This window comes from Pteropus vampyrus, unplaced genomic scaffold, assembly GCF_000151845.1.
Source record: "Pteropus vampyrus isolate Shadow unplaced genomic scaffold, Pvam_2.0 Scaffold15, whole genome shotgun sequence".
Classification (NCBI taxonomy): domain Eukaryota; kingdom Metazoa; phylum Chordata; class Mammalia; order Chiroptera; family Pteropodidae; genus Pteropus; species Pteropus vampyrus.
The window spans coordinates 728,609-742,143 of NW_011888796.1; the positions used below are offsets into that span (position 1 = coordinate 728,609).

The following is a 13,535-nucleotide window of genomic DNA, read 5'->3' on the forward strand; positions in this document are numbered from 1 at the left end:
TGAAGTGCTGTCACAGGTGCAGGTGAATTCACTGTTCAGGTGATGCTTGGACACCCAACTTGATTTTTCCTGATTTCTCCCCAAAGCCCAGTCCTAACAATTAAAAATGGAATTGGGAGGGCGCTAAGAAGCCAAGCCTGAGTCAAGGGCCATTAACCTTATCTGTACTGCAGGCACTAATCACAGAAGAACACTCTGAAGAGATTGGTACTCAGGCACACAGGCGATTGACTAGTGCCATTTCCTTTTCCATTTGGTCCATTTTGAGCTTTTTAAAAAACTTTTCTACAGTACCTGGTGTGGAGTGCTTAACTTAGTAACTTACTTGAAAAGAAGGCAGGTAGGCCAAGGAATGCTGAAAGTGGCTGTCAGGCTAACCCACAGGCCATTCTGCAGCACCTGAGTTAACCTCTAAGAGTAGCCGTTTCCACAGCTGCAGAAAGAAGGTAATGATACTTACAGCCCAGGAGTGTCGAGCTTATTAAACGGAATCATCACATCTGGCCCATGGGAGCCCTCACTAAATGATTGTATAAAAGAAGGGAGATTAAGCAAGATGATTTCTGCAGCCACCTCCACCTTGAACATTAAGTGATCTGTAACAACATCCATTCCGTCCATCATTCTTCAGTACGTGTTTACTGAAGATGATGGAAGACCTCCAAAACCTTCTTTATATGGGACCTACGGCTCTGCTTGATACACAGTAGGTGCTCAGGGGGATGTTTGTCACATCAAGAAGGTATGTATATTGTACCTCAGAGGCCCTGGTTCTGCGGGAGCTAGAAGAATGGTCAGCAGCTCTGATTGTCACCAAAATTATACTGGCTCCCTCTGGGGCCTTGAGCTTTGGACAGGAGGTAAGAATGCAAAGGATTTCTAGAATGGGGGAGTCGCAGGAAGTGGGGGTAACCTGGGAGTCCCACTAGCGGCTTCTGCCAAATGTATGAGATAGGCAGGTGGGCATGCTAGTTTTGGTCACCAAACCAGAAATGGGTGACAGAGGAGTCCTTTGTGGGGAATGACATTATCATGGGTTTATAGAATGCTTTTCTTCCTTGACTAATATCTTTGAATATTACATTAAATTGTTTTTAAGCCACCAGAATGGTTATTAAATTAGTACCCTTTTAGAAAACAGTCTGGCAGTACCTTTCTAGTGCTATATCCTTTGGCGCACGGCCTTTTCTATTTTATTCTGTCCATTACCTTCCCCTAGCCATGGCAGAGTGCCAGTTGGGCCCCAAATCTCCCATATACTCAGAAGATTTAAATTTAACCTTTGGAAGGAGGGAGTTACATGTGTAAATATGCCTTCTTATTGAGGATTCCTATTTTAAACCTATAATTCATTATAGACAAATATTAGGCACAAAGATGTTCACGACTATCTTATTTATAAGAATGGAAATTTGAAAACAATCTAAATGTCAACAGCAGGGAAAAGAATAAGTAAATTATGTTCCATCAACTGAAAAGAATATTTGGCAATCATTTACAAAAAATTGATACAACTATGGGAAAATAAGTACACTCTTATTCATTATTAGAGGGAGTATAAACTGGTATAAATCTTCCAGAGGTAAATTTACCAGTATGTATTAAGAGTCTGAAAAAGATGTGTACGTATAATTCAATTTTAGAACTCTGTCCTAAGGAAATGGTTAAAAATGAGTTCTATTTATAAGAGCAAAAGATTGTAGAGAAAAAACCCTAGATTTCCAGTAACAGAATTGGTTCAATGAGTTATGGTACATCCCTCTGAGAGAATACACTGCAATTATTTAAAAAGATGTAGAAATGTGCTCTGTTAAACAATGGAAAGATGTTCACCATACACAGTTCAGGGGGAAAAAAGCAGGCTACAAATTAATATGTACATCGTGATTTCATTTTTGTTTATTTGAATGTTCTAATTTGTCTTAATGAATAATTATTACCTGTGAAATCGAGAAAAAAATAACATTAACAATATTAGCTATGAAAGCTCTGTAGCAGCACAGAAAAATGCTTGCTCAATAATGAGAGGAAAGGGCAGAATAAAAATTGTATATACTCTGTGATTGCAGATATATAAAAATGATGGACCGTGACAAGAAAGGCATACTGCAAAATAAAAATAGCAATTTGTTAGGATGGAGAGATTACGGGTGATTTTCCATCCTTTTTGTTATTACTATGTTTACGTAATTTTAATTTATTTAAGTGAAAAAAAACCCTCTGAGAATTTTCCTCTGTAGCCTCTCCCCTCCTTGGAATGGTTGTCTTTATGGAACACAAGCTGCCTTACAATGGGCCTAGCTCTTTCCAGCTTACTTTTACTTCTCCTGGGTGAAATGGGTCACCGTGACCCCTCTCCTTTGACGGTCCCACACATCTCTACCCTATGTCTTATCAGCTCTGACCCCTGACCCCAAGAGCCCAGATGCTGTTGGGCTAAGGAGTCCCTTTTGGCTATCCTGGATCTCACGGGTCAAACTTGCCAGCCTTGAAGCTTAATGTCTCAGGGTCTCACCGAGGCAGCACAACAAGCCAACATAAACCACTAATAACGGACTGACGTACATTTAACCCCTTCAGAAACAGGTGCTCACATACACAGCTCTTGAGAGTACACTCCAGTGTGGACAACTGGCAAATACATCACGAGTACAACCTTTGGTCTAGCAAATATGATTCTAGAATGTTATAAAATAATAAACATATGAAGATGTGGGTGCAAAAATAACCTGCTACATATTTTTTAGTAAAACAATGGAAACAATCTAAATGTCCGACAATGGAAGCTTGGTTAGATAAACTATGACACATCATAAGGTTACCATGTAAAATGGAGATATGCCCAGTTAAATTAAAATTTCAGATAAATAAAAAAATAATTTTTTAGGACAAGTATGTCCCAAATATTGCATGGGATATACTTATTCTATAAAACTATTCTTTGGTTATCTGAAATTCAAATTGGAACATAGTTATACTAAAAAATTATTCATCGTTTATCTGAAATTCTAATTTAGCTGGAGATCTTATAATTTTATTTGCTAAATCTAGTCACCCTACACCTCCACATAATAGAATACTATGTAGCCAGTAAAACTCATGTTTTTAGCGTAGGGCCTTTCAAATTGTTTCCTGTTTCCCTATGCTTTAGCTAGAACTTTGTTTTTAATCTATTTTATATTTTAGAGTTATGAGTAAGATTTGGTTGAAATCACTTAAAACTGAAAAACACTGCATTAAAAGATGATTTAACAACAGGAGACAGTGCTCATAAAATAATTTGACAAAACCATGTTAAAAATCAGTATGAGTCTAAGTTTGCATATACACATACATGCAAGTATATGAAGAAAGGATGAGAGATAGGCAGACAGATACCAGACACTCTAAAAGAACCTTAAAAAAAAGTTATTATTTTTGGATGTTGGGATTATACGTGATTCTTAGATTTCCAGAAAATTTTTTCAGGTTTTTATTTACAATGAACTAAATGCAATTTCATTTTGGAAACAATTAATTACTATTAGAAATACTTTTCCTTTCAGATGACATTAATACTTAACATCATTAAAGTCTTAAATTTGGGAGTTATACACTCTTTGGGGATTTAATGAAAAATCTCTGTGTCCTAGTCTTAGAAGGTATATTCACACAAAATTTTGCATACAGTTTGCCCCTACTTGTTAAGAACCCCTCTCTAGATTCTAGAATGCCATTCCTTTACTCTGCCTGCTTTTGAAGTAGCTACTTACTGTGTCCCTGTGACAGTGACTCTTAACCATTTTGGGTGTGGGGGGGAGAGGGCAGGGTGGTCATATACCTACTCTGAGGCCCAGGTGAAAGCTATGGACTCTCCTCAGAAAAAAAGCACACAGAAAACCAAACACTGCTGCAGGTGGTTTCAGAGGTTCACAGACTCCCTGAGGTCCATTCTTGGACTTCAGGTTCAGAACTGGTGCAATCCCCAGCCTTTGGCACTCACTGGAGCCTTGGCTTGGCTAATTCCCTTTAGGACCAAAGTGGTTAAATATAGATTATTTTTTAAAAGAGACAAAGCCGGGGATAGAATCTAGCTCAGCACTCCCAGGGTACTGCTGCACAGCAAGCGCTTCTAAAGCTGTGTGTGTGCGTGCGTGAATGCGTGCGTAAGAGAATATGATGCCGAGGAAGAATTTCTTGCACACTGAGTACTGCTGAAAAGCATTAGACTTGGGAGGGTTCCAAGAACAGGAAGAAGGACCAGCAGGGAAATCCAAAGTTGGTACCTCTCAGATCTATGCCTTTAGGATGGCTGAATGGGGCAGGAAGGGGTTGTGGGGATGGGATACAGGAGTATTTTGTCAACTCCAAGTTGGTCACCCACTCCGTTTAATGGCTCTCTCAAGTAGCTGTACCACAAACCAATCTCATTTATGCACCCGAGAACCATGTGGGGGCCAATTGACAAGATGAGAGAGACTGCCGAGAGCCTGGGAGAACAGTCCCACGGAGGGCCGGGCAATTTGGCAGTAGCTGCCTACCTGAATGTTAAATCTGTACACCCTCCTATCTAGCAACTCTAGTTCTTGGTATCTCCTAAAAACAAACAAACAAACAAAACTTATCTATATACCCGAAGAAGCACGTAGAGGGTTTTTTGCAGCATGTCAACCAACACAAATTGTCTCTGATCCATTATACCTCGTAAACCAAAACATAATCACCAAGCCCTATGAATGCAATATAAATTTGTGGGTTTTTTTCCACTGGGAAACCACAACCACATTCTGTGTAGGGAAAGTTTCAAGCTCAGGCTAAAGCTCCCTTTATCTTTTTCCCCTCACAGCTAAGTACTCGCAAGATCTTGAGGAGGATAAGCACCTACACAGCTCTGAGCAGTAGCAGGAGGAGGGAATTCCAAACTCAAGGCGGACTAACAGGGATGTCCAGCTGGTAGGAACACCGCTCATCTTAACAAAAAGATTTTTAAGTCTATGGCCATGCTACCCTGAACAAGCCCAATCCCGTCTGATCTCGGAAGCTAAGCAGGGTTGGGTCTGGTTAGTACTTGGATGGGAGACCACCCAGGAAGACCAGGTTCTGTAGGCATTAAAAAATAAGGGATTGTAAGCTGACAAGGTCCTTGCAATCTGTGAGGTCAACCAAGAGTTGCCTCGCCTAAAATAAATAAACGAAATAAATAAATAATTAAAAAAAAATTTTTTTAAAGTTCATTTGGAAGAGCAAATATCTAAAAAGAGCCCTGCCTCTCACTATTCCCTCTATCCCCTTCCCACCCCCAAAAGAAAGTGAAAAACAATGGAAAACACTTGCCTTGCCAGGTATTTCCTTCTAGTTCTGGATCTGCATGCTTGTGCACTTGTGTGCACGGGCCTGGGTATGGGAGCCATGAGTGCGCTCATGTATGTACATGGGCATGTTTGTGTGTATCGGGGCATATGCGTACATATGTGCAGATGTACTTGTGCATGTGGCACACACACATATACTTTAAATATAAAAGCTCTTCAGGAAGGTAGAGGGATTCACCCTAAAGGCTGGAGCTCTGCTTATTTTGGCATTGAATTTCTTTTGGAAATTTCTGAACCATTTGTCGCATATGGCAACACCATATGAAATGTCCCTCTCTGAGGTATGCACACTTATGTGCTGAAAGCGGCCACTAGGGGCCTAGGAAAAGAGGTCTGGCTCTCTGGGTCCTCATCCCTTCGTCTTGCCTCTGGAGCTGCTTGAATTCTTTCATCGTCTGAGAATAGCTCCATCCGACTCTAAACCAAGTCTACTTTGGGGTCTTAAGAGGAGACAGGGATAGAATCCAGAGAAGGCCCCTCTGGCACCACCTTCCACCACCCCCACCCCAGCCTGATAGTGGCACACTGAAGCTGGAAGTCCTCGGCAGGCAGCCCTGGGGAGCATGAGTCACAGCGCCTAGAGATAAGGAAGGACAGGAAAGAAGGATGGGGTTGGGGGTAGTTACTTCAGGCCTGGGTGGTGGGAAGGGAGAATCTGGTCACTTGCCCTCATTCTCGGTCCTCAGATCTATTAGAAAAAAAGGTAGATCTGAGCTTCTCAAAGGAGGGCCTGTGAATCAGTCCTAAATGATCTCAAGGATGTGAGATAATCCGTCCAGGCATATGCACTGACATGAGAAAATCAATGTGTGCCTTTCTTTTGTTCAAAGATTGGGGAGGTAGGACATTATTTTTCCACTAAACAGGAGGCAGGCACAAACTTCTTATGCATCTTAAAATGAAACAAGAGACCCTCACAGCTTAGTGGGGCCTCAGACCCCTGCCTTTGACCCCCAGAGAAATGTGTTCCCTCTCCTCAGCAGAGGGGCTCTGGGGACCCTGTAGGTATGGATTCTAGGGTGCCAGTAGTGAGGGGAGTAAGCGGCAGAGCTGCAGACCCTGGCAGGGCCTCCAAGGTACCTGGCCCAAGAGTTGAATCAACATACTTTTTAGACCCTCTACAAAACAGAAGTGAGCTGAGGGCTCTGGGAGGCAGCCAGGCTAGGTCTGAGTCTCGGCTTCTCATGGTGGGCGAGTTGGATAACTTAACCCAGCCTAACCTCTGCACCTCAAAATGGGAACAATGACAGGCCCTCCTCCACAAGGGCTTTATGAGAATTCAATAATTTAAGCCCTGCAAAGCACAGTGCTTGGCACTCCCCAGATCCCAGTCGCATTGGCAGAAGTCTCTGCTGCAACAGTATCACAGTTCAACTTCACCTTCCAGGTCCCCAGTGTCCATCATTCCCTTACAGGTGCTCATCCCAAGGCACACCCAATGAACCTGCTGCATGCAAGGCTCTGGCATGCAAGGCTCTGGCTCTGGGAACCTGAGAGTCGAGGTGAAATCCCTTGGGGAGCAAACAAGAAGAGAACAAAGAAGCAGACAAAGCCCTGTGCTCTGGGCTCTCCAAGCGTCAGGGTCAGAGAGGAGGAAGCCTCAGCACAGAGAAAGGGAGGGAACGGCTGGATGCATGTGGTCTCTCAAAAGCCAAGAGTGACAGGAGAAGACACAGTGACCGACAGTGTCAAAAGCAGTGGCTAAAAAAGAAGGATGTGGACCAGGAATTAATGAGGGGATCTAGTCTCATGGAGGTCGCTGGCGACCTTAACAAGAGCATTTTAGAGAAACTGTAGTAGGGACGAAAACCTGATGGGAGTGGATCGAGAAAGAATGGAAGGAGAGAAGCAGTACAGCGAGAACAGACAACTCTCTTCAGGATTTTTGCTATTTCAACTATGGCACAGACACAGAAACAGCACACCACTTCCCCAGGGCCACTGCACGCACTGAAATGGGTCCCTAGGGGGAGACACCTGTCCTGTCCAAGTCAGTCTTGACCCCATGCAGATGTTTGTAATGCTTTGTCCAGATTTTCCAGTTGTTTTCCAGTTGTTTTCAGATGTCTCACACCTGGAAGCAGAAGTGCAAGGTCACAGCCTTGGGTGATGTCTAGGGATGAGCCTCAGGATCTCCAAGGACATAAGATGCAGCTCTCCCATCACCAGGCCAAGCTCTGTAGCACAAAAGCCTCCAGCCCACCTCAATCACTCTCTCTGCCTGCCTCCCAGTGTCACAGAAGATACCCAATAAAGCCTTTACCAGATCTTCCCACTGGGCCCCCAAATTTGCCTTATTAAATTGTCTTCTGCCACAAAGACCATTTACTCACAACAGCTGCTGCCATGGCAACCAGGCAGCCAGCCTGCTGTTCTAGCTAACAGCCATAAGCCTCTTGCTGGCTATTTGGCTTGGCAAAACCAGGGGAAGATACCTCAAAGTGTCTGGAAGGCTAGAACATGGTGGGGGGATGTAGGAAGTGAGAGGGGGGGATGGCAGGGCATTCGTGAAGTGCTTTTGCAATTGTTCCATAATTCTCCAACAACAGGTTGGGGCTGGGAGAGCTATAAAATGACTTGTGCCAGAGGGGACCCTATACTTTCTTCTGATGTTAGCCACTTTTCTGGCAACACATTCCCTATTCCCCCCACTTCCTTCCTGCAAGCTGAAGCAGGGAGAGGCCTTCCAGGGGCCGAGAGGGGGCAACACACAGCCAGAAAACCTGCAGATGCAGGTGAAGGACACTGGGCCTGAGACAGCCTCACCCTGAGATAGAGTGGGCTCTCTGGAGCTGGTGTTGGTGGGCCTCAAGGCTGCTCTCCAGAGGCTGTAACTCCTGCGCCCTCCTGACCCTGCACGAGAAAGGGGCTGTTTCTTTGAATCAGTCCTAAATGTCTTTAATCTGAAGTATAGTTTAGTGACCACGGGTTTTGAAGTCACAGAGATAAGAATTCAAGCCTTGGCTCCTTCACTTGCTGCCTGTTTAACATTAGGCAAACTACGTAACCTCTCTGAGCCTCAGTTTCTTTAGCTGTAAAATGAGATAAGCACAGGACCAATGTCACTGAATTATTTCCAAGATTAATTGAGATGGAGTACATAAAGTATACAACACACAGTGCCTGGCACAAAGCAAGCTCTAAACTCCTCAATAAAAAGGAATAAACTAATGAAACAAACTGCTACATGAAAGAACCTCAAAAACATCATGCAAAGTGAAAGAAGTCAGACACATGACCACATATTGTATGATTCCATTTATATGAAATGTCCAAAAAAGGCAAATCTATAGATAGACAAAAAGTAGATTAGTGGCTGCCTAGGGCTGGGAGTGGGAAGGGAACGTGACTAAATGGGCAGAAGGGATCCTTTGGGGATGATAGAAATGTTGTAAACTTGATTTATTATAGCTGGCTCCACAACTATAAATTTAGTAAAGTCATTGAATTGTATACTTAAAATGAGTAAATTTTATGGTGTGTAAATTACACTCAATAAAATGGTTTTTAAAAAGTAAAGGAATTGGAGCTACTAAGAAGTGGTAGTGGTTAAGAGCATGGATCCTGGCATTCAGCTCATTGGGTTAAAATGTCAGCCCTCCTAGTTTAGCTGGGCAAGCTACATTACCTTCCAATGTCCTTATTTGTAAAGTGGGTCTGTAATAACTAATGATTACTCTGATGCCAGGCATTGTTCCAAGTACTTTACATATGTTAATCCTCACATCTCTCCTCTGGTGATCATTTTACATCATTTCACAAATGGGAAAACTGGGCACAGAGAGGTTAAGTGACTTGCCCATGGTCACATAGGTCACACAGCTTGGCAAGCAGCAGAGCAGGCAGCCTAATTTAAGGGCCAAGTGCTTAACCACTGAATTGCACTACCTCACAATGACAAGGCCTTATTCAGGTTATTATGAGAATTAAATAAAAATAATTAATACAAAGTGCTTGACATACATTAAGTACTCAATAAATGCTAGCCAGGGAAGAAACCACTATCTAATTGACTCAAGTAGCTTAGGTTTGTCCAATTGTATCTTGAAATATTCAGGGAGTATAAAAAGCGAAACCTGTTTAAGAAATAGTCTCGCTGAAAGGAAAGTACTCAGCCTACAGAGCGGCCATAAAGAAATCACTTCTCTATCTGATTTAGACATTAAGGGGTGGAGAGAGGAGAGAGCAGTCAACGTAATTCCTAACATGTACTTAAGTGCCTGGGTTTCTCTGCAAGGCAGTGGGACAGTGTGCCGACTGAGGATTTTGGAGCCCAGGCTTTGGGGTGAGACAGAACAGGGTTTGATCCTGGCTCCTCTACTGATTTGGCCGTTGGATCAACGACAAGATACTTAACTTCTGTTAAGTCTCAGCATCCTCATCTGTAAAATCGGTTGAAAAAAAGTAACAGCTTGAGGGGTGTGAGGATTACATATTGTAATATGTGTAGAGTGATCAGCACCGGTTCACGGCACCTATTAGGGCTTAACAAATGAACATGATTATCTGTCTTCTATCTCGTTGCCTACAGATACATTTCTCATTGCAGATCGTTAAGGAAGCATTGCACCTTGTAGAAGACGATTAACCAAATGTCTCATGCTCCCAGCACTATGATCCAACTCTCTATATTGGGACAAGACTGACCAGTAGACCAACCCCATCCTCACCACGGCAGGACGAGGGGAACTGCAGCCACTGTTCCCTGGACGCATCTGCCACCCTCTCCACAGGGATCCTGCAAACCAAATGGATGAGGGGAAGCCAACCTCATTAGACTGAAGAGACAGGCTGTGAGACTCTAGGTAGACCTGTGAATTTGGTAGAAGAAATGTTGTTATAGGAAGAATGGAGTAATTCTCCATCTCCCAGAGTGCAGAGAAAGAGCAGCTGGGTCTAGGCTGGGGCAGGAGCTGGCTGGGTTAGGCATAAAGAAGGACTTTCTGGGGCAATAAGACCAGTGAAGAGTGTGGGAGGAGCCCCGCTTTGGTGTCTTGGGGGATGAGGGATGAGCTGAGGAGCAGTCAGATACACTCCCTTAGGCTCTGGGCTGCTGCTCCCACCCCCTCCTCTCCCAGGAGGAGCCGGCCAAGCACAGGCGACACCGTTAAGCAGCTCACCCACCTTTTTCCCTCTGTCCCAGGATGGTGGTCATAATGTGAAACAAAGAACTGGTCTGGCATACGGGCTCAGAGCACTAACTTAAGAATGAGACCTCCTGGGTGAGAGTCCCAGCACTGCCACTTACTAGCTGTGTAGTCTTGGGTAAGTTACTTAACATCTCTGTGCCCCAGTTTCATCTTTACCCCGGTACCCCACAGGGATGTTGAGGGAAGAAAATGAGATCATGAGGGTAAAATGCTTAGCATGGTGCCAGGCACAAAGTTAACATTCCATAAATAGCAGCTATTAAACTAGTGGTAAGGCTGAGACAGAGCCATGCCCAGGTCCCCTCTCCCATCTCAGGTTCCCGTCTTAAAGAAGGACCCATCAGGATGCCACCCAGTCTGTGCCCAGGAGGGACATCCAAGCCCCTCCCAAGTTAGCAATGCTTGTGGGGCACCCACTACAGTAATGACTGTCGTTCCTTAGGCTTTATGACACTGGTCAGTTTGTAAAGCAATTTCACATGCACTATCTCATTTGATAAGCCTGTATTATCAAATCATCATTTTAAAAATTAAAAAATGGTTCCACAGCTAGTGAAGAGGGACCGAAACCCAGGGCGTCAGACTCCTGTTCCTGGGCCCTTCGGGCAGAGGTGAGACTTTGTCCTTCCCTGTTACACTTAATCTCTTGCCTGAGCTTCTGTGCCCAGAGGTCAGGCTAGGGCCAAGGTCAGGGCTTGGTATATGCCTGCAAAAGGTACAACCCCTCCCACTGCCCTGGCCAAGAGCAGGACAGTAGGGGATAAGTCCTGGTTGCACTGGGTTGTGTCCTCACCAAGCCAGCTGTCTGCACAGCTGGTCTACCTGGGGTCATCCAGTGTAGAGACATGGGGAAGTCAGAGTCAAGTCCCTCCAAGAGACTTTGTGGACAAACCCCAAACATTTCTATGTAAAATTATTAAATATTAAGGCTTACCAAAAACACAAAGACCTTCTGAAAAGAAGATCCCTTAGCTCTTAACCTTATGGTGAAGACCACTGAAGTTGAGAATTTAAATATAAAAAGAGGGTCACTGAGCCTCAGTAGGTCTGGAAGCCTCTAATCCCTCTCTCCAGCACTGCAGGCCACAGGACTCACCTCCTCTGAGAATCACAGGTGTCCAGAGAGCTCCATGGGTCCTGAGAGCAGCAAGGAGCCTTCGCAGGAGACATTTGCTTCCTCTAACATGGTTTAACCGTCAATAATGGAACTGGGATGGAGAGTTTTGACATGTAATTCTTTCCAGATAGGGCTGAAATAGCATTTTCATTCTCCACCCTCATTTTCAAGGGCTGGTAATTTTCTGAGGCCATTACCATTTGGGCTGAGATTTTGTTCCCAGCCCAGAGTTGAAGTGTACAGGGAATTTTCCACAACAGGTCTGAGTGCTAGAAGGTGCTCTCAGGAGTCACATTCTTAATATGAATCTTTCAATCACTCTCCACCACAGCATCTTGGAGTCAGTGAGAGCCTTCCTATTTTTATAACCTTTTCATTTGCTTCCATTAGTTTAAAATCATCAACAATAAAACCAAAGGGCAAACACCACACCCAAGTCTTGTCTCAGCTCCTCTGGGGAGGCACCAAAGACAGATGATGGCAGAGTCTGCCCCTGCAGAGCTGTTCCCAGCACAAATAGCCTGGGTTCATTTCTGATGTCTTGGGACAATTTTCTGTTCCTCTGCCTTCCTGTTTGCCTGCACAGCCATCCAAGATGTTGATTTCCTGAGGCAAAGGGTGCTTCTCCTGGGAGCACTGAATCTGGTAGAACGACTGCCTCCCGGAACCTTGCAAAGATCAGGCGAGATGGTGTGGGTCAAAGGGCAAACTTGAGCTACAAATATGATTTCTAATGATAAAGATGCACATCTTGGTATGCATCAATAACTAACATTGTGACACTGTCTCTTGCTTTTAAGAATCTTACACATTAGATCATCGACACTGACCAAAGCATATGTTTATGTCAAATTGATTAACAAAAATGGCCGAGGACAATTTCTACACAGGGCATGGAAGACAGCCTTTGTTTTGGGAAGCCCAGCATCCATTTCCCCTTTTGAAGAACGCATTTGTTTCTTTTAAGGATTTGCCCCTTGCCTCTGAGGGCAACCCCACACAGAGGGTGAATCCAGGGGTCTCTCGCCCTCACCACCACCATCACCGTGGAAGCCAGAGGGGTCCTTGCAGGCCCCTTTGGAGATATCCTACTATTTCCCACCAAAGGGTAACCACAGGACTTAAGCTGGGCCAACAAGGCCCTCCCAGGCCTTAGGTCTGAGACTGGCAACAGAGGATTGTAGGGTCTGAGCCTTCTAGCAAGGAGAAACTTTCAGAGGTTTTTACCATCTGAAGTGACTGGTTCCCAGCTTCCTAGATACCCTAGCAATACATTCCCCATGGTAACTTAAACCAGAGACTCCAAAATGGCGGGCCCACAAAGCAATGACTTCCACATGGGCTCAACCATTCTCAGTCTCTCCAAGGCCTCCAGACTGCAGCATCCCTCACTAGCCCCAAAGGGAAAACAACTACAGACCTCTACTCACTGTTGATATGGGCCTTTTATCGAGGTAAAAGCCCATGTCGACATAAGACCCAAACATGAGCCTGGACCAGACATGCACACTCTCATTCTCTAGATGCTGACTTTCCCAGACGCTGGGTTGAGTTTTTAAGTTTCTGATGCTGTAAAGACTGACTAAGTTCCAATCTATAGAGTTCTAGGTGGATGGAAACCTATGGGAAATTTCTGGACCATGAGGATATACCTTGTTAAGATCCCATGAATCTTGTTGTCTCCCGGTGATTCCAAGTGGTAAACTAGTGAGGTCTGGGGCCATAGCTCGCTGGGCCAGGCTAGGTGCTGACTCAATATAGAAGGAATGAAGGCTGTGCTGGCCCCCTGAGCCCTAGGGACACACAGATGCTAGACACTGGCAGGAGTGCTATGGTCTCCTGGGCCCAACATGTTGGTGTGGGTTGGGTTTGGAAGCCTCTCCACTAAATTCATTCACCACCAATTGCATCAGCGGC

The 13,535-nt window shown here is 44.5% G+C and overlaps 1 protein-coding gene and 1 pseudogene across 1 annotated transcript in view; one reads left to right on the forward strand and one right to left on the reverse strand.

Moving 5' to 3' along the window:
- The window catches only part of GALNT16 (polypeptide N-acetylgalactosaminyltransferase 16), a 72,237-nt gene that overhangs the window by 40,456 nt on the left and 18,246 nt on the right, over positions 1-13,535 (reverse strand). The gene's annotated exons all lie outside the window — the stretch shown is intronic.
- On the forward strand, positions 4,970-5,088 carry LOC111735956 (annotated as a pseudogene).